This window comes from Sus scrofa, chromosome 13 (assembly GCF_054392235.1).
Source record: "Sus scrofa isolate SSC_HxYL_T2T_F1_AM1 chromosome 13, Sscrofa_HxYL_maternal_Yorkshire_Landrace_v2.0, whole genome shotgun sequence".
In the NCBI taxonomy this organism is placed as follows: Eukaryota; Metazoa; Chordata; class Mammalia; order Artiodactyla; family Suidae; genus Sus; species Sus scrofa.
This window is the reverse complement of record NC_139395.1, coordinates 73,144,161-73,162,623: the sequence shown is the minus strand read 5'-3', so window position 1 is coordinate 73,162,623 and position 18,463 is coordinate 73,144,161. Positions and strand designations below refer to the sequence as shown.

The 18,463-nt window shown below is 35.0% G+C and overlaps 1 pseudogene; it reads right to left on the bottom strand.

Moving 5' to 3' along the window:
- Positions 1-15,795: 15,795 nt before the first annotated feature.
- Positions 15,796-18,044, bottom strand: LOC146397406 (small ribosomal subunit protein uS2 pseudogene; annotated as a pseudogene).
- Between the last annotated feature and the right edge of the window lie 419 nt (positions 18,045-18,463).

Sequence of the window (18,463 nt, the reverse complement as noted above, 5' to 3'; positions counted from 1 at the left end):
ACAAAACAACCATGCAAGTCAACCTGGCTTATACAAAACAAATTTGGACCCATAGAATTATCTATTTGATTTACTTTCTACAAATCTAAAATCTGTAGATTTGTAGAAAGTTCAACACATTTTCTGTTCTATTAATTTTTAACCAATTGAAGTGATTATACTACAGTATTCCAATGTAGGTGGATTAATCATGCTCAAATAAATATAACTCAAGTAAAGTACATATTAACTACAGAGAAAAGCAGACATATTCATCTTTTTAAAATATTTTTTATACTATTAAGGATACTTTCTGGCTTTTCATCTTCTATGAGAGTATATATTTCCAGATGGATAAAATTATTATTTAAAAAACTTATCCATAGATAACATTAGCTAACATTAAAATTAGGCTGAATTAGTTAGACATAACTTTTAAAGTATGATTACGCTTCTTGGAACTTCATGTGTAATTAATCCATAGGATATTATTGACAAAATGTAAGATTTGAAAATTTTATGACAAAATAGTCTTTTAATTAATATTGTTGCATGAATATTTAAACTGTAATGAAGTGGGTAATCAATAAGAAAGACAAATAAAATGAAACTTAAAATAAATACACACATATTTATATACCATAAGAAATTTCTAAGTATTATAGTACACTGTGAAATAAAATTCATATTTTAAGGCAAGACAAGAAAAATATAAACATAACAATTCTCCGTCCTTTGTTCTCCTCCCTCCCTACACTATGCGTTGTCTTATCTGCAGTATCCATCAACCGGACCTCCCAACAGGTAGGGAATGACATTCTCATAGCACCAATAAGACAACTCCTTAAAAGATAATGTCCCTTCTTGATCTTGTAAGGGGTCACCAGAATGACATTTAGATCTATCAGGATGACACTTAGATCTAATTATGCAAACTGTCAACCATATGTCATTTGAAATACAGCCCTCTCTCTCAAAAAACTTGATTTCTAACCAGTGGACTAGTTCTCAGAGCTTGATTTCTAATGAGTGGAACAATTCTCAGAGCTTTCTGTGATGCTCTTCCTGGGTTATAATCCATACATTTCACTCAAATAACATTTACCAATTCTTTTTTAGATCGACTGATTAATTTTTTCATCAACATCATACCACTGACAATTTCTGGATATAAACTAAAATCTTACTATGTTTCTAAGGTACATCAAAATTAAAAAAATGTGGGTGACAACAATATATATAAAATTGTGTGACAATGAGCGGGAACAGAGATAAATGTTTTTAAATTTTAATGAGCCATGGAGTGTCCAAAGATAAAATTTCTGAGCTTTTAATGAAATGACCAATAACCTAAGTCCTGATATAGGACAGTGTCCAAATACATTGTCCAGACCACTGTAGAATTTATAGTGGTGTAGGTGAACATACATGACATAGTAATACCTATAAAAGTAAAATTATAGCAGTGAAAAGTGGTATGACAGAGAAGTACAAGTTTCTTTGAAAGCACATTGTAGGAAGAAACTGACCTAGTTAGATTATAAAAAGCTTCCCTGAAGAAAATGCTAATTGAATGGAGATGTAAAGAGTTCGAGTAAATCAGGGGAAGGGGGCCAGTGAATGATATTTTAAGAGCAGGAAGTGAATATTCTAAGTTCTATGGCAGAAGGAAGCAAGGTTAACTAGAAAAACTGAACAAGGTAGATGTGGTTGTATCACAGAGAGGGGGAAGGAGTTCTGTATGAGGGAAAGCAAGAGGGAGATGAGCACAAGGCCAGGTCAAGGATTTCAGTGTTTAAGACCAGTGGGAATCCCTGGAAATATTTACATAGGGGGTGACAATATTTCCGTTTTAATTTGGATTCAGTCTAGTAGCAAGTAGATTGAGGTAAAAACAAAATATGTAAGGAGGACCATTAAATGTCTATTGCAATAGCCTAGGTAAGAAATAACGGTATTTTGGCAAAGAAAATGAAAAAACCCATATGTGTTCATGGATTAGATGTGGGGTAGGTGAGAGGGAGAAGTCACAAACGGCTTGCTGTTTTCTAGTTTTTTAATCTGTCCAAAAGGAAACATAAAAAATAGATATTATATGCCTTAGTCAATCAGGCTTCTTCTCACTTGATTCTAAAAATACCTGGTATCAACGAGGTTAAAAATTAAAAATCTGGTTTCAAGATTAATTTACTTTTAAATAGTTTGCTGTTCTACCATTAAGCTCCAGCTTATAAACTCATTTCTTTTTGGAATTGTGTTCAAATGGATCCAATCTTTCCAATTTGTTCATAAATTTTAAAAAAAACACATAAATGATTTTAAAATACAGATATAGTTCCCCAAAATTATCAAAGAAAAATAAACTTCCTAGTTTAAAAAAGCAAGGTTTCATACTCCTTAACATAATTTAACTGTCAACAAACATGTAGGCCGTTACCTCTGATAGTCAACCTTGTACAGTTAGGTTGGCTCTGTTGGCAAGCTCCTGTTAGAAGTAAATATGATATAAAAACTGGGCAGAAAAATTCCTCATACTCAGGAAATATTATTTCTATTGCTGTCTAGGAAAAATTATCTCTTATCACACTACAATTAAAAATTGTTCCATAAGCATATTTTAAAAAATGAAAATGTTAAAACTTAGTGAATCCTCAATCAGTGGCTGGTAATCCAAAACAGAATTTAAATTGCAACTTTTTAATATAAATTGAAAAAAACAATACAGACATATCTATAATGCTGGAAGTAAATCATCAATCATTTATTGGCATTGGTAGTTTCACATGTATCATGACATTTTGTCTTACTCTCTTGCATTGACTGTTTTCAAATTTTTGCTTTCCTCTCTTGATTTTGCTATGCAAATTTATTTTTCACTCATAATTGATCCTGTGGGAATTTCAAAAAATCACTGTGTAATTCTCAGTTGGAATATTCTGAAGTCCTTCAAGGGAGGCCCTCTTTATACCACTGGGATACTTCAAGGAGTTGGCATTATTTAAAATCTACTTTATCAAAGCAGCATAGGAGCTAATGTATTTTTGCACAGTGGCATTTGGAGAGAAAAGTGACCTGGAAAACCAATAAAAGCTATCATATTCTACATATATAAAGCAAATAAATATATTCAAAGGTAAGTTCAAAATTTATGAGTAGAAAAAAATTTTGTGGGCAGATGAAAAATACACATGAAGATGATCTTGTGATTTTTTTCCCTCTTATACTTACAGCTGTCAGTCAATACTAACTTGTATGAGATTAAACCTTCCCCACACTCTTATCTGTTGATAGAAGAACATACAGCCTGCCTACTCTTCAGTCTGCAGTAGAGTTCAAATATAACTTACATAGAATTACACAAAAGCATAATATATGTAATATACATGTAAGACATGCAATACGTAATATATATATGTATAGTAATATGTTATGATCATATATATATATATTTGATCAGTCTTCATTTCCCTCTGTTAGGCTGCTGCAACAAAATACCACAAAGTGGGTGGCTCACACAAGAAGAATTTGTTCTCTTTTGTGGAGGCTGGAGTTCCATGACCAAAACGTCAGCAGGGATGCTTCTTCCTGAGGCCTCTCTCTTTGGTTGAATTTCTCACTGTGTCCTCACATGACCTTTCCTCTGTGATGCCTCCCTGGTGCCTCTTATAAAAGCACCAGTGGTACTGGGTTAGGGGCTCCTCCTTACGATCTTCTTTAACCTCAATTTTCTCTTAAAAGGTCCATTTCCAAAATGGTCACATTGGGGGTTAGGGATTCAACATGTGCATTGAGGGTGGGGAAGGCAAAATTTAGTCCATAATAAGCACCCTCTTTGCTATTCTTATTGTTCAGTGTGTATTCTGCTTTCAAGCATATAAGCATCACATATTTTCCCCATGCACTGATTATAAGAAGGTCTTAAAATGAATGTATTGCTGAAGGAAGGCAAGCATATATTAAGCTTTATTTCTTTTCCTTTGTCTTTCTAAAGAATTAGGTAGGAACTATTTAAGGGAGACTTGCAAAGGAGATACGACTTCTCATTTAGTCTCATTCAGAGCCAAACACACTAGGACACACTGTTTCTATGTATCTTTGAGAAATAAAGCAGGTGTGTTACAATTAAATGTCTGGGAAAAAAATATATACCCAGAAAGAATAACACAGCAAGAACTCTGCTGAAACCATGCCAGTGCACTGCTCTCCTTTTTCCCTTGTTTCAACAACTGTGTATTTGGAGTAGACCAATATAAAATTCTATATTTAGTAATGGTACACAGAGTACAATGTAATAAACTTAGAATTATTCTTTTGGTCTAGGGTAATTTCAGTAAAGTGGCACATTATAATTATAGACAACCTATAGTGTTTGTACAGCTTAGAAAATGTTCTCTCTTTTAAAAATCACATAATTGTATAGTTTTTATGTTGGAGATGGAAAATTACTTTTCTTCTAGTTAAACTAAAGAACATATGCAGGTAACACAACCAAAAGTGGGTTTCTTCCAGATTGTCCCTATGCTTTCGAATTTTTATCCAACCTTGGACTCTCACATGACTGCACACACGCTTGGACTCTCACAATTATAAACATCTAGGGCACAAACAAGATGATCTAATAAGAGCAAATCTGGATGCAGATTTTGTAAATGGCACTGAGTAGTAAAAGAAAGTCTTGAACAGTGGCAAAGAACAAGGTCATCTTTTGAGTGACAGACTGATTTATATAACTATACTCCAGAAGAAGATATTAAGTAGCTACAAGGATACATAAAGTATAAAAAAGTATTTAAAGGGGGGGGGAGAAAAGATGAGTACAGAGAAATGAAATTAGTATAGAAAATGGCATGTTATGCTAATCTTTACAGTAGTATCAGCATATAAATTTGGGCAAAGCTTTCCAGCAGCCTAACTTGAAGTAGTCATAGTCAGTCATATATGGTTAATAGCCCCCAAAAGATAAACAAAGCCAATAAAGCTCAGAAGAAGCACAATTATTTTTAGTGCTAAAATTATAAATTTCTTCTGTGAATACTCATAAAATAGACAACATTTGACTTGGCAACATCCTGTTAATAACTTATTAAATATCTTTAATTTCATGTAGAATACATAAAAAAAAATCCATTGAAGAGAATACTGCTTGCTTTTTCATGGAGCTTAAGATACTATTTTTTAGAAGTATGACCTGGATTACACCTATTGCCTCACTATCATTATTAATAGCCCAAACGCAGTCTCAAAAATGTCCCAGTTAGGATAATAGATTATATGCTTACTCTAGTTAAAGTTAAGTTTTCATTTTATGGCAAGATGCATGTGATGTTGACCAAGTTAACTCTGAGACTTCAAACTTCTCATACCTAAAAAAATATGGTACAGAGAATAACTGTGGTTAAAAAACTTTTTTTCCCCTGTGTATTAGTTTTCCAGAATTGCCATTACAAAGTGCTGCAGAGTAGGTGTCTTAAATGACAGAAATTAATCTCACATTAATCTCTCACATTTCTGGAAGCTAGATGTCTGACATCAAGGTTAGGCAGGGTTCATTTCTTCTGAGGCCTCTCTCCTTAGCATGTAGATGGCTGTCTTCCCCCTGTGTCTTTACATGTTCTTTTCTCCGTTCATGTTATCATTTAATTTCTTCTTTCATAGACACAATTGAAGATGGGTTAGGGCCCTCCCTGTACCTTAATTACCTCTTTAAAGACCTTGTCTCCAAATGCAGTCATATTCTGAGGTACTGAGGTTTAGGAGTTCACCATAGGAATTTGGGATAGAAATCAATTCAGTGATAATATCTAGAATATACATCTATTTTCTCATTGTTGCTTAAGAATATTTTCCATTAAATTTCAAATGGAGTGGTCCTAACAAAGTCATCCACACTGCACATTATATTTGCAGAGCACATTCAGTCTAATTCTGAATGGAATAATTCTAGAATAATACCATGACTCTGAAGGAATTAGAGAGGGGAGAGAATTTGCTCCATTCTTCCTAAAATACTTGGTTTTAGAGCCAAAAGGCCAGATGCATGTAGGTTCCAGTTTTAATGTGATTGTCTTTATATCCTATATAGTTCTTAACATACTTCCTGATCTACAATATCCTACTCCACTTCCTAAATATGCCTTATTCATTTGCCCCTTTGATTTAAAAGTTTTTCTACCACTGCAGGAATACCACGTATGCTTAAAGTATAAGATTAAGGAGTTTCCCTGACTCAAACCTTCATAATTAGTTGAACTTTTCTCTGCCTTATATTAGAGTTAGCTGTGTTTTCATAATATCCTTCCTAGACTGTAATGTCATTGAGATAAAGGTTGTATTTCTTTAATTTTAAATTGCCCTTCTCTGATCCATCTCTTTCTTCTAGTTTTTCCACTTAACACGGGACAAGTGTCATAGTGTTTAATGTCCAGCCTTATGCCCAGTGAATGGTTACTGAATGGATAAAGTGACAAAAAAGAGGAATTTGCTTTCCACACAGGATCTCGCATTGCCTCACTGCAAGATAAATACCATGTCTTCCATGGTGGCTTTTTTTCAGTGTTTGGAAAACTCAATGCTCATTTACACTTCCAGGGCTTAAAATTGTGATTTCATCAGCCCAGAATGCATTCTTACAAGTATTTCACCCTAATTTTAATACAGTCCTCAGTTCAACTATCACATCTCCATTAGCCTGTCCCTGATAACATTAGTTAAAATGTTTTTTTCTGCTAAGTCATTAGTCTGCTTTATTTTTTCACAGTATTTATTACTACTTGAATTTATTTATTTATTTAAATTTATACAGTAGAATGTAAGCTCTATGAAGTCAGGGAACTATCTTTTTTAAAATGAATTTTACTACATTTACAGGTGTACAACAATCATCCCAACCCAACTTTAGAGTATTTCCATCCGAAACTCCTAGTGCACCTCCCCGCCCCCAAACCTGTCTAATTTGGAAACCCTAAGTTTTTCAAAATCTGTTAGTCAGTATCTCTTCTGCAAAGAAGTTCACTGTGTCCTTTTTTTGATTACACATGTAAGTGATAGCATATGATGTTGGTGTCTCATTGTCTAGACTAAATTCACCTACCATGATAATTTCTAGGTCCATCCATGTTGCTGTGAATGCCATTATAGTCTTTCCTTGTAATGGCTGAGTAATACTCCATTGTGTATAGGTACCACATCTTCTTTATCCACTCCTCTGTCGATAGACATTTAGGTTGTTTCCATGTCTTGGCTATTGTTTACAGTGCTGCAATGAACATTGGAGTACATGTATATTTTCCAGTTATGGTTTTCTCTGGATAGATGCACAGGAGTAGGATTGCTGGAACAAAAGGTCATTCTATTTTTAGTTTTCTGAGGAATATCCATACTGTTTTTCCACAATGGTTACACCAATTTACATTCCCACCAACAGTGTAATAGGACTCCCCTTTTCTCCACACCCTCTCCAGCATTTATTGTTTGTAGACTTCTTAATGATGGCCATTCTGGCTGGTGTAAGGTGGTACTACAGAGTGGTTTTCATTTGCATTTCTCAAATAATTAACAACATTGAACATCTTTTCATGTGTTTTTGGCCATTTGTATGTCTTCTTTGGAGAACTGTCTCTTTAGATCTTCTGCCCATTTTTTGATGAGGTTGTTTGTTTTTTTTGGTATTGATCTATAGAAGGTATTTATAAATTTTGGGGATTAATCCCTTGTCAGTCACTTCATGTGCAAATATTTTCACCCATGCTGTGGGTTGTATTTTTGTTTTGTTTAGCATTTCTTTTGCTGTGTAGAAACTTTGAAGTTTAATGAAGTCCCATTTGCTTATTTTTGTTTTTATTGTCATTACTGTAGGAGGTGGATCTGAGAAGATATTGCTGAGGCTTATGTTGGAGAGTGTTTGGCCTGTATTTCCTCTAAGAGTTTTATAGTGTCTGGTCTTATACTTAGGTCTATAATCCATATGGAGTTTATTTTTGTGTATGGTGTTAGGAAGTGTTCTAATTTCATTCTTTTACATGTGGCTGTCCAGTTTTCACAGCACCACTTATTGAAGGGGCTGTCTTTTATCCATTGTATATTCTTGCTTCCTTTGTCATAGATTAGACGACTGTAGGTACATAGGTTTAATTCTGGGCTTTCTATCCTGTTCCACTGATCTATATTTCTGTCTTTGTGCCAGTACCATATGCTTTTGATGACTGTTGCTTTGTAGTATAGTCTGAAGTCATGGAGCCTGATTCTTCCAGCTCCATTTTCCTTTTTCAGGATGTCTGGCTATTCTGGGTCTTTTGTGCTTCCAAACAAACTTTAAAATATTTTTTTCTAGTTCTGTGAAAAATGTCCTTGGTAATTTGATAGATTGCTTTGAATCTGTTGATTGCCTCAGGTACTGTAGTCATTTTGATAACATTGATTCTTCCTATCCAAGAGCATGGTATATCTTTCCATCTATTTGTGTCATCTTTGGTTTCTTTCATCAGTGTCTTAAAGTTTTCAAAGTATAGGTCTTTTGTCTCTTTAGGTAGGTTTATTCCTAAGTACTTTATTCTTTTTGAAGTGATGGTAAATGGTATTGTTTCCCTAATTTCTCTTTCTGATGTTTTGTTGTTAGTATATATAAATGCAGCCAATTTTTGTGTATTAATTTTGTATCCTGTGACTTTGTCTAATTCACTGATGAGCACTAGCAGTTTTCTGGTAGCATCTTTAGGATTTTCTAGGTATAGTATCATGTCATTGCAAACAGGGATAGTTTTACTTCTTCCTTTCCAATTTGGATTCTTTTATTTCTTTTTCTTCTCTGATTGCCATAGCTAGGACTTCTAAAACTATGTTGAATAGTAGTGGTGAGAATGGACACCCTTGTCCTGTTCCTATCTCAGTGGGAATTCTTTCTGCTTTTCACCATTGAGAATGATGAATTATATATGGCCTTTATTATGTTGAGGTAGGTTCTCTCCACGTCCACTTTCTGAAGGGTTTTTATCAGAAATGGGTGTTGGATTTTGTCAAAGGCTTTTTCTGCATCTATTGAGAGGATCATATGGTTTTTATTCTTCAGTTTGTTAACGTAGTGTATCACACTGATTGATTTGCAGATATTGAAGAATCCTTGCATCTCTGGGATAAATCCCTCTTGATTATGATGTACAATTTTTTCAATATAGTGTTGGATTTGGTTTGCTAGTATTTTTTTTTTTTTGAGGATTTCTGCTTGTATGTTCATCAGTGAAATTGGCCTGGCATTTTTCTCTCTCTTTTTTTTTTTCTTTGTGGTATCTTTGTCTGGTTTTGGTATCAGGGTGATGGTGGCCTCATAGAATGAGTTTGGGAGTGTCCCTTACGCTGCAATTTTTTGGAATAGTTTCAGAAGGATAGGCATTAGTTCTTCTCTAAATGTTTGATAGAGTTCACCTGTGAAGCCATCTGGTCCTGGACTTTTGTTTGTTGGAAGTTTTTAAATCACTGTTTCAGTTTCAGTACTAGTGATTGGTCCATTCATCTTTTCTATTTTGTCTTGGTTTAGTCTTGGAAGATTGTATGTTTCTAAGAATTGGTCCGTTTCTTCTAGGTTTTCCATTTTATTGGCATATAGTTGCATGTAGTAGTCTCTTATGTTCCTTTGTATTTCTGTGATGTCTGTTGTAACGTCTCCTTTTTCATTTCTAATTTTATTGATTTGAGTCTTCTCTCTTTTTTGATAATTCTGGCTAAGGGTTTATCAATTTTGTTGATCTTTTCAAAGAACCAGCTTTTCATTTCATTGATCTTTTCTATGGTTTTCTTTGTTTCTATTTTGTTGATTTCCACTCTGATCTTTATGATTTCTTGCCTTCTGTTAACTTTAGGTCTTGCATGGTCTTCTCTCTAGCTGCTTTGGACGTAAAGTTACATTGTTTATCTGAGCTTTTTCTTGTTTCCTGAGGTGGGCTTGTATTGCTACAAACTTTCCTCTTAGAACTGCTTTTGCTGCATTCCATAGGTTTTAGAGTGTTGTATCTTTGTTGTCATTTACTTCTAGGTATTTTTAAATTTCCTCTTTTATTTCTTCAGTGATCCATTTGCTATTTAGTAGCATGTTGTTTAGTCTCCATATGTTTGTGTTTTTTGCAGTTTTTTCCTTGTTGTTGATTTCCAGTCGTATAGCATTGTGGTTGGAAAAAATGCCTGATATGATTTCAATTATCTTAAAGTTACTGAAAATTGATTTGTGGCCCAGAATGTGATCAATCCTAGAGAATGTTCAATATACACTTGAGAAGAATGTGTATTCTGCTCCTTTTGGATGGAGTGACCTATAAACATCTATTAAATTCATCCGGTCTAATGCTTCATTAAAGGCCTGTGTTTCCATGTTGATTATTTTCTGTCTGGACAATCTGACCATTGCTGTAAGTGGGGTGTTAAAGTCCCCACTTTTATAGTGTTATTGTCAATTTCTCCTTTAAAGGTTGTTAACAGTTGCCTTATATATTGAGGTGATCCTATGTTGGGTGCATATATATTCACAATTTTTATATCTTCTTCTTGGATTGATCCTTTGATCATTATGTGATGTCCTTCTTTGTCTCTTACAATATTCTTTATTCTAAGGTCTACTTTGTCTAATATGAGTATTGCTACTCCTGCTTTTCTTTGATTCCCATTTGCATGGAATATTTTCTTCCATCCTCTCACTTTCAATTTGTATGTGTCTCTAGAAGTGAAGTGGATCTCTTGAAGACTGTGTATATATGGATCTTGTTTTTGTATCCATTCAGCTATTCTGTGTCTTTTTGTTGGGGCATTTAGTCCATTTACATTTATGGTCATTTATTCATATGTATATTCTTATTGCCATTTTATTAACTGTTTCGGATTTGGTTTTGTTGCTCTTTTTTCTTCCCTTCTCTTTTTTCTTCTCTTGTAGTTTGATGACTACATTTAATGTTGTATTTGAGTTGATTTTTCTTATTTGTGTTTGTGTCAGTTGTAGATTTTTGGTTTGCAGTTACCCTGAAGATTTGATATAGGAGTCTCTCTCTGTCTCTGTCTCTCTCTCTGTCTCTATGTCTCTCTCTCCGTCCTTCTCTCTCTCTCTCTCTCTCTCTCTCTATATATATATATATATATATATATATATATATATATGTATGTATGTATGTATATGAGTTTAAGTTGTTGGTCTCTTAATTGAAAGTGCATCTCCAGTGTCCTGCATTTGTACCCTCCTCTTCTCATGATTTCTGCTTTTGTCAGCATGTTTGTATGCAGATGATTTCCTACCTTTACTGTATATATGCCTTTACTGGTGAGCCTTGTCATTTGTGGTATTTTTGTTTCCAGTTGTGGCCTTTTCTTTTCTACCTAGAGAAGTTCCTTTTGTATTTGTTGTAAAGCTGGTTTAGTGTTGCTGAATTCTACTAGCTTTTGCTTGTCTGTAAAGCTTTTGATTTCTCTTTCACATCTGAATGACAGCCTTTCTGGGTAGAGTAATTTTGATTGGAGGTTTTTTCCTTTCATCAATTTATCATGCCACTCCCCTCTAGTCTGAAGAGTTTTGGATGAAAAATCTGCTGATAACCTTATTGGGGTTCTCTTGTATGTTATTTGTTAATTTCGCCTAGCTGCTTTCAATGTTTTCTCTTTGTCTTTAATTTTGGTCAGTTTGATTAATATGTGTTTCAGGGTGTTCCTTCTTGGCTTTATTTTATATGGCACTCATTGTGCCTCCTGGTTTTGAATGAATGGTTCCTTTCCAATGTTAGGGAAGTTTTCAGCTATTACCTCTTTGGATATTTTTTCTTTCCCTTTCTCTCTCTCTTCTTTTGGCACACTTATAATATGGATGTTGTTGTGTTTAACGTCATCCCAGAGTTCTCTTAGACTGTCCTCATTTCTTTTCAGTCTTGTTTCTCTTTTCTGTTATGCATCAGTGATTTCCACTAGGCTGTCCTCCATCTAACTTATTCATTCTTCTGCCTCTTGTATTCTGCTGTTGGTTGCTACTAATGAATTTTTTATTTCTGTTATTGTATTTTGTATCTCTGCTTGCTTAAATTTTAAATCTTGTATTTCTTTGCTCAGTGTTTGATGTAAATCATCAATCTTTGCCTCCAATTTATTTCCAATGTCTTGCATCATCTTCAGCATCAGTAGTCTAAAGTCTTTTTCCTGGAGGCTGATAATCTCCAGATGACTTAGCTGTTTTTCTGTTGTTGTTTTTTTTTTCCTTGATCCCTTATCTGATTTATAGTTTCCTGTCTTTTCATTTTGTGTAAGTTTTTGGTGTGGTCTCCTTTTTGCAGACAATAGTGTTGTAGCCTCTCTTACTTCTGATGTCTGCCCCCTTGTGGCTGAAGTAGGTATAGGGCTTGCTGTAGGCTTCCTGATGGGAGGCACTGGTGCCTGCCCACTTGTAGGTGGGGCTGATTCCTATCCCTCTGGTGGGTGGGGCTTTGTCTCTGGGTGAGATTAGAGGTGGCTGTGTGCCTGGGGAGTCTTTAGGCAGCCTGTTTACTTATTTGTGTGGCTGTGATCCCACTTGAATTATTGTTTGACCTGGGGCATCTCTGCACTGATGGGTGGGGCCATATCTTCCCAAAATGGCCACCTTCAGGGGAACACATACCAATGAACACTCCCAAGACCCTTGCCTCCAATGTCCTTCCCCCACAACAAGCCACAGTCACCCCCTTTTTTCCAAGAAGATCCTCCAGGAACTAGTCAGGTCTGAGCCAGATTCCCATTTAATCTCCCCTCTGCCCTGGGATGGACCCAGTGCACATGAAATCCTGTGTGTGCCCTTCAAGAATGGGGTCTCTGTTTCAACCATTCCTGTGGAGCTCCTGTGCACAAGTCCCACTGGCTTTCAATGCCAGATGCTCCAGGGGCTCTTTCTCCCAATACCAGATCTCCAGACATTGGGACCTGATGTGGGGCTCAGGACTCTCACTCCTGTAGGTGAGTCCCTGTGACACAGTCACTTTCCGGTCTGTGGGCTGCCCACCCAGTGGGTATGGGGTTGCTTATATCACATAATCACTTCTCCTACTTTCCTGATGTGCCCTCCTCTTTGTCTTCTGGAGTAGGATATCTTTTTATAAGTTTCCAGTCCATTTGGTTGAAGGTTATTCAGAATTTGTTTGTAATTTTGATGTTTTTATGAGAGAAGGTGAGCTCAAGTCCTTTTATTCTGCCATCTTACTTATGTTAAATTCTCAGGGCAGGGAACTATCTTTTCATTAGTTTATCTGCATTGTCTAACACAGCATATTACAGGCACTCAAAAAATGTTTGATAGCTGAATAAATTGAAGAATCTTATATTTTGTGTTATTTTGCACCTCAGAAAAGAAGATATATCCATCTAATTTTATTTCATATTGGTGAAAGATATGTTGAAAGTAGTAATTGTATATATTTAATTAATGAAGATCATGACCATTCAAGCAAAATTAAAAAAAAACCTAATAATACTTTTATGAACAAGCTTTCTGATACTACAAAAAAATCAGCTATGAAATAACTGTTTTCCTACTATTTGTGTGTGTGTGTGTGTGTGTGTGTGTGTATGTATGTGCTTTATGGAAAACTACATATGCCCCAAAATCACAAGCAAGAAAAGAAAAAAATTACATAAATTGGATGTCATTAAAATTTAAACATTTGTGCATCAAAGGACATTATTTAAAAAGTGAAAAACCAGCTAGTGTAATGGAAGAAAATACTGCCAACTTATATATTTTACTACAGGTCCAATCTCTAGAAAATATAAAGAACTCTTAAAACTCATCAGTAAAAAGACAACCCAATTCAAAAGTGGGCAAAGGACTTGAATTAGACACTTCTCAAAGAGGACAGAAAAAAGGCTAACATGTACATGAAAAGATGTTCAACATTATTGTTCCTCAGGAAAATGCCTATCAAAACCACAATGATGTAACTAACACTCCACAACAACTTGTATTGAAATAAAAAAATAAAATAATAATAATTTTTAAAAATAATGGCTAATAAGTATTGACAAGGAAGCTGACAAACTGGGAAGCCTTGTGTGTTGCTGGTAAGAAGGTAAAATGGTTCAGCTACTGTAACAAATAGTTTGTCAGTTTTTCAAAAAGTTAAACATAGAATAATCATATAACCTCCTGATCCTACTCTTGGGTATTTACTCAAAAGAACTGAAAAAGACTCAAACAAGCATATTTTAAACACTTTTCACAATATTATAAGGTGGGAACAGCCCAATTGCCATTAATGAATGAACCTCAAAAACATTATACTAAGTAAAAAAACCCAAAATACCTGAGGTCACATATCATATGATTCCATTTGTATGAAATATCCAGAATACATAACTTGAGAGAGATATAAGACAGACTGGTGGTTGCTGCGAGGTGGATAAAGAAGAGGTTGGGAAAATTTTCTTAATGAATAAAGGGTTTATTTTGGAGTGTTGAATGTTTTAGAATTAGGTAAAGGTGGTACTTGAACAACATTGTGAATATACTAAATGCACCAAATCACTGACTTTAACAATAGTTTAAGTTATGTGCAATTCACCTCAATAAATTATTCTCATAACTTATGATTTTGATTCCTCTGGATAGCAATATTTACTTGATAAAGACACTGAATACGTCTCCTAAAAATAAGTAAAATGTAGGACATGAACTTTAATGTATATAATTTATATTATGTAAAAATATATATTGCTTAAATGCCATCACTCAGTGCCAGCTGTCTAACTGTCTTTAGAGAATGAGAATACTCTACTTTTTAGGCTGAGAGAAGATTTACTGTACTACAAGATTTGTTCATTTAATTTCTTATCTCAACCTTCAGTAACCACAGCAATCCCTTTAGGACAATATTCAAAAATCATAATAGGTACATTAGGATATTCAATGTGATTTTCTTAATCAGTAAGTATTCAAATGAGGCATTTACAATTAATTATTGAATTTTTTCATTAGGTGTTCTTTGCATCATTAAAGAAGTAATCCTATCAGCTGTAGCAAGGTATCCCATGGAGACCCACAGGAACTAGTACACATTGAGACTGGACATCACTCTGCCTGGAGGGCAGATTTAGTTTGAATTATGGGCTATGTCTATCTCAGTCCTTTGTCCCAGACTGTCCATCACCATGTATGCTCTGAGGATAGGTGAAGAGTATAGACAGCTCAGTCATTTATGTTCCTGTGGTCTTCATAAGGAGACATCAGAAATTAACTTTACATATTCCCTTCCTATTACAGTTAAAAGGGAGAATTATGTCACTTCAAAATTCATATGTTGAACTCCAAACTCCTAGTGCTACATAGTGAGCCTTGTTTGGAGATAATAGATTCTTTGAAGAAGCAGTGAACTTAAAGTAGGGTCATTAGACTGAGCTCTAATCCAGTGTAATTGATGCTCTTATAAAAAGGGAAAAATTTAACATAGAGATAAGCCTATAGGGAAGATAATGTGAAAAGATATGGATAAAAGATGGCCATCTACAAGTCAAGGAAAAAGGCCTAGAGAAGATCCCTCCCTTACTTATAGCTCTCAGAAGGAACCAGTCCTATAGACATGATTTTGACTTTTAGCCTCCAGAACTGTCAGACAATAAATTTCTGTTGTTTAAGACACCCAGTCTGTGGTATTCTAGTATGGCAGCCCTAATAAACTAATACAATTCCAAACCCTTGTCTCCTGTTTCCAGTCCCCAAAGGGATAATGGAGAGAGACTGATGGAAATGATCCTAAATCTAAATATTCAGTTTCTTAGTCCCCATTATGGTAGGAGAGATAGTCTTTGTCATTATGATTAATTTCTACTAAAAAGTTATAAATTTAACTTGTTCAGCAAGATCAAAAGAGAAGCCTTTTGGGAGTGTTTATTGGAAAACTTTAGCTTTCCTGATAAAAAGAACAGGTACCACTGGTCCCTGTCCTTTCTATTTTTATCTTGCCTTGAACCAGAGAAGTAGTCAGGGGCTTCAGCAGCCACCTTGGAAACATGAAGTGAGAGGTAGGCACACATAAGATACTGGAGTAGTAATATATGAATGTCCTTGAGAATAATATAATTTAGTAGTTGACAATTCAAAAAGATAAATGCACCCATATGTTCACAGCAGCACAATTTGCAATAGCCAAGACATGTAAATAACCTAAATATCCATTGACAGATGAATAAATTAAGACAATGTGGTACATATACACAATGGAATACTCTTTAGCCATAAAAATGAAGAGAACAATGCCATTTGCAGCAACATGGATGAAACTAGAGATTACCATACTAAGTGAAATAAGTCAGTAAGAGAAAGAGAAATACCGTATGATATCACTTACATGTAGAATCTAAAATATGGCACAAATGAACCTATCCACAAAACAAAAACAGACTCACAGATATAGAGAACAGACTTCTGGTTGTCAAGGGGAAGGGGGGAGGGACTGGGGTAGACTTGGAGTCTGGGGTTATTAGATGCAAACTATTACATTTAAAATGCATAAGCAATGAAGTCCTACTGCATAGCATAGAGAACTATATCCAGTCTCTTGGGATAGACCATGATGTACCATAATATAAGAAAGGGAATGTAGATAATATATCTATGGCTGGGTCACTTTGTTGTACAGCAGAAATTGGCACAACACTGTATATCAACTGTAATTTCAAAATAATCACTGAGTAGTTGAATAAATACTGACTCCTGAGTATCCTTGATATGGGCAAAAATTAATTTGAAATATAAAAAAACACTCTTAATTAGATATTGGTCAGCTGTACTCAATGGTTCTTCTGATACACCCTGTTAGAGTCTTTCACCAATGAAATAAATAAAATATAAATCTTTTTTTTTTTACTCAACCATGTTTCATTACACTTCTTTTTCATTCCTTCACAAGATTCTTTCCATATAATAAACAAACATAAATGAATAAATTAATCTACTTATTAAAGCTGGAATTAAATACCTCAAAATAATGGTAAGAGTTATTTTTGTATATGGAAAATATGACTAGTTTTTCACCTTTCATATTCTGCATGTTAAAAGATTTTTCTTTTTTTTCAAGAAACATTATTTTTCATTTCCATTTTATGTTTAAGAGTTGTGGAAGTACTGCTAAAGCCAGGCTGAACACCCTTGTCTTAAGCAGGGCACTGTTGGATAGGCACAAGGAAACCTGCACACTTTCAGACCAGTCTCTAACTCTGGGTTCAGGTTGAGTAAACTCATGAGCTGAAGCAGTGGATTCACCTTGAAATTCCTACTTGGTCACATTCTCAACAGGAATCTGCTCTTCCTTTTAAGACTTATCAGATTTCTACAAATGGAATTACTGTTGTGGTGTAGTAGGTTAAGAATCCAACTGCAGAAGCTTGGGTTGCTGTGGAGGCATAGGTTTGATGCCCTGCCTGGCAGCTCAGTGGGTTAAAGGATCCAACGTTGCTGGTGTTGGGGGAGGGAGGAAAAAAAAGGATATATAAAAAAGAATATCTATAGAAACAGAGGTTTGGCTTGACCTCCCAAGGGTGTTCATAGATGCTAGAATGTGTAGAATTTCCAGGCAAGCATCCACCTCACTAGGACCTGCCAAGTGAGCTCCATTGTTGTTGCACTGGATGGCAATGTCCACATAGGGCAGGTGAGAGTCTATGTTTCACAGAGTGATAGTCCAAAGATACCTCTGTTAGAGGCTGGTGATCATCCCTGATACCAGCAACCACTGGAAGTTACAGCTCCAAGAGAGCTGCCTGGAACTGGTTAGCAAAGGTTCCCAGAGCAATAGCAGTGGCTCCAGGGCCATAAGCAAACTTCAGCACAGCTTACTGACCAGAATTCCTGGAGAACATGACACTGATATTAGTTAGGTTATCAGTGCAGTAAGAGTGCAGGCTGTCAGCAGAAACTTCTTCCAAGTTCTCTTAAGATTTATGATGTAGATGTCATCTCTTTACTTTTTGCAGATGTACTGTTCCCTTTAGATGTCAAGGTTGGTGTCACAGAAGTGGGTTCCTGCTTCAAGGAATCTGAAGACATATTCCTCCTTAATTTGCAGGACATCAGAACCTCCAGACATTGCATAAATTTCCCTTTAAGTTATGATGGAAACCCAGAACAACCCCTTATGGACTTTTCTCTGGGTAAGGTTCCAAGTTATTTCTATAAGTGGCATATACTACTTTTAAAAATCAGAACGAAATAATTAATGTTACATGGAAAAAGTTAGAGCAATGTTTATATTCTATGAATGGGGGACAGAAAAGCAATCATCAATTTAAATCCATTGGTTTTATTACACCAGATATGGATTTTGCTTAAATATTTATCACTGAAATATTTCACATCATGTTAAGAGTTTATACCACTTAAACACCACATCTTTTCCCACTCACATTTTGATGTGATTTTTAAAAGTAAAATCCAGTTACCATGGCAATAAATGACATAGGAATGCATAGATTAAATTGGAATGGAATCAAACACTAGTTAAATTCA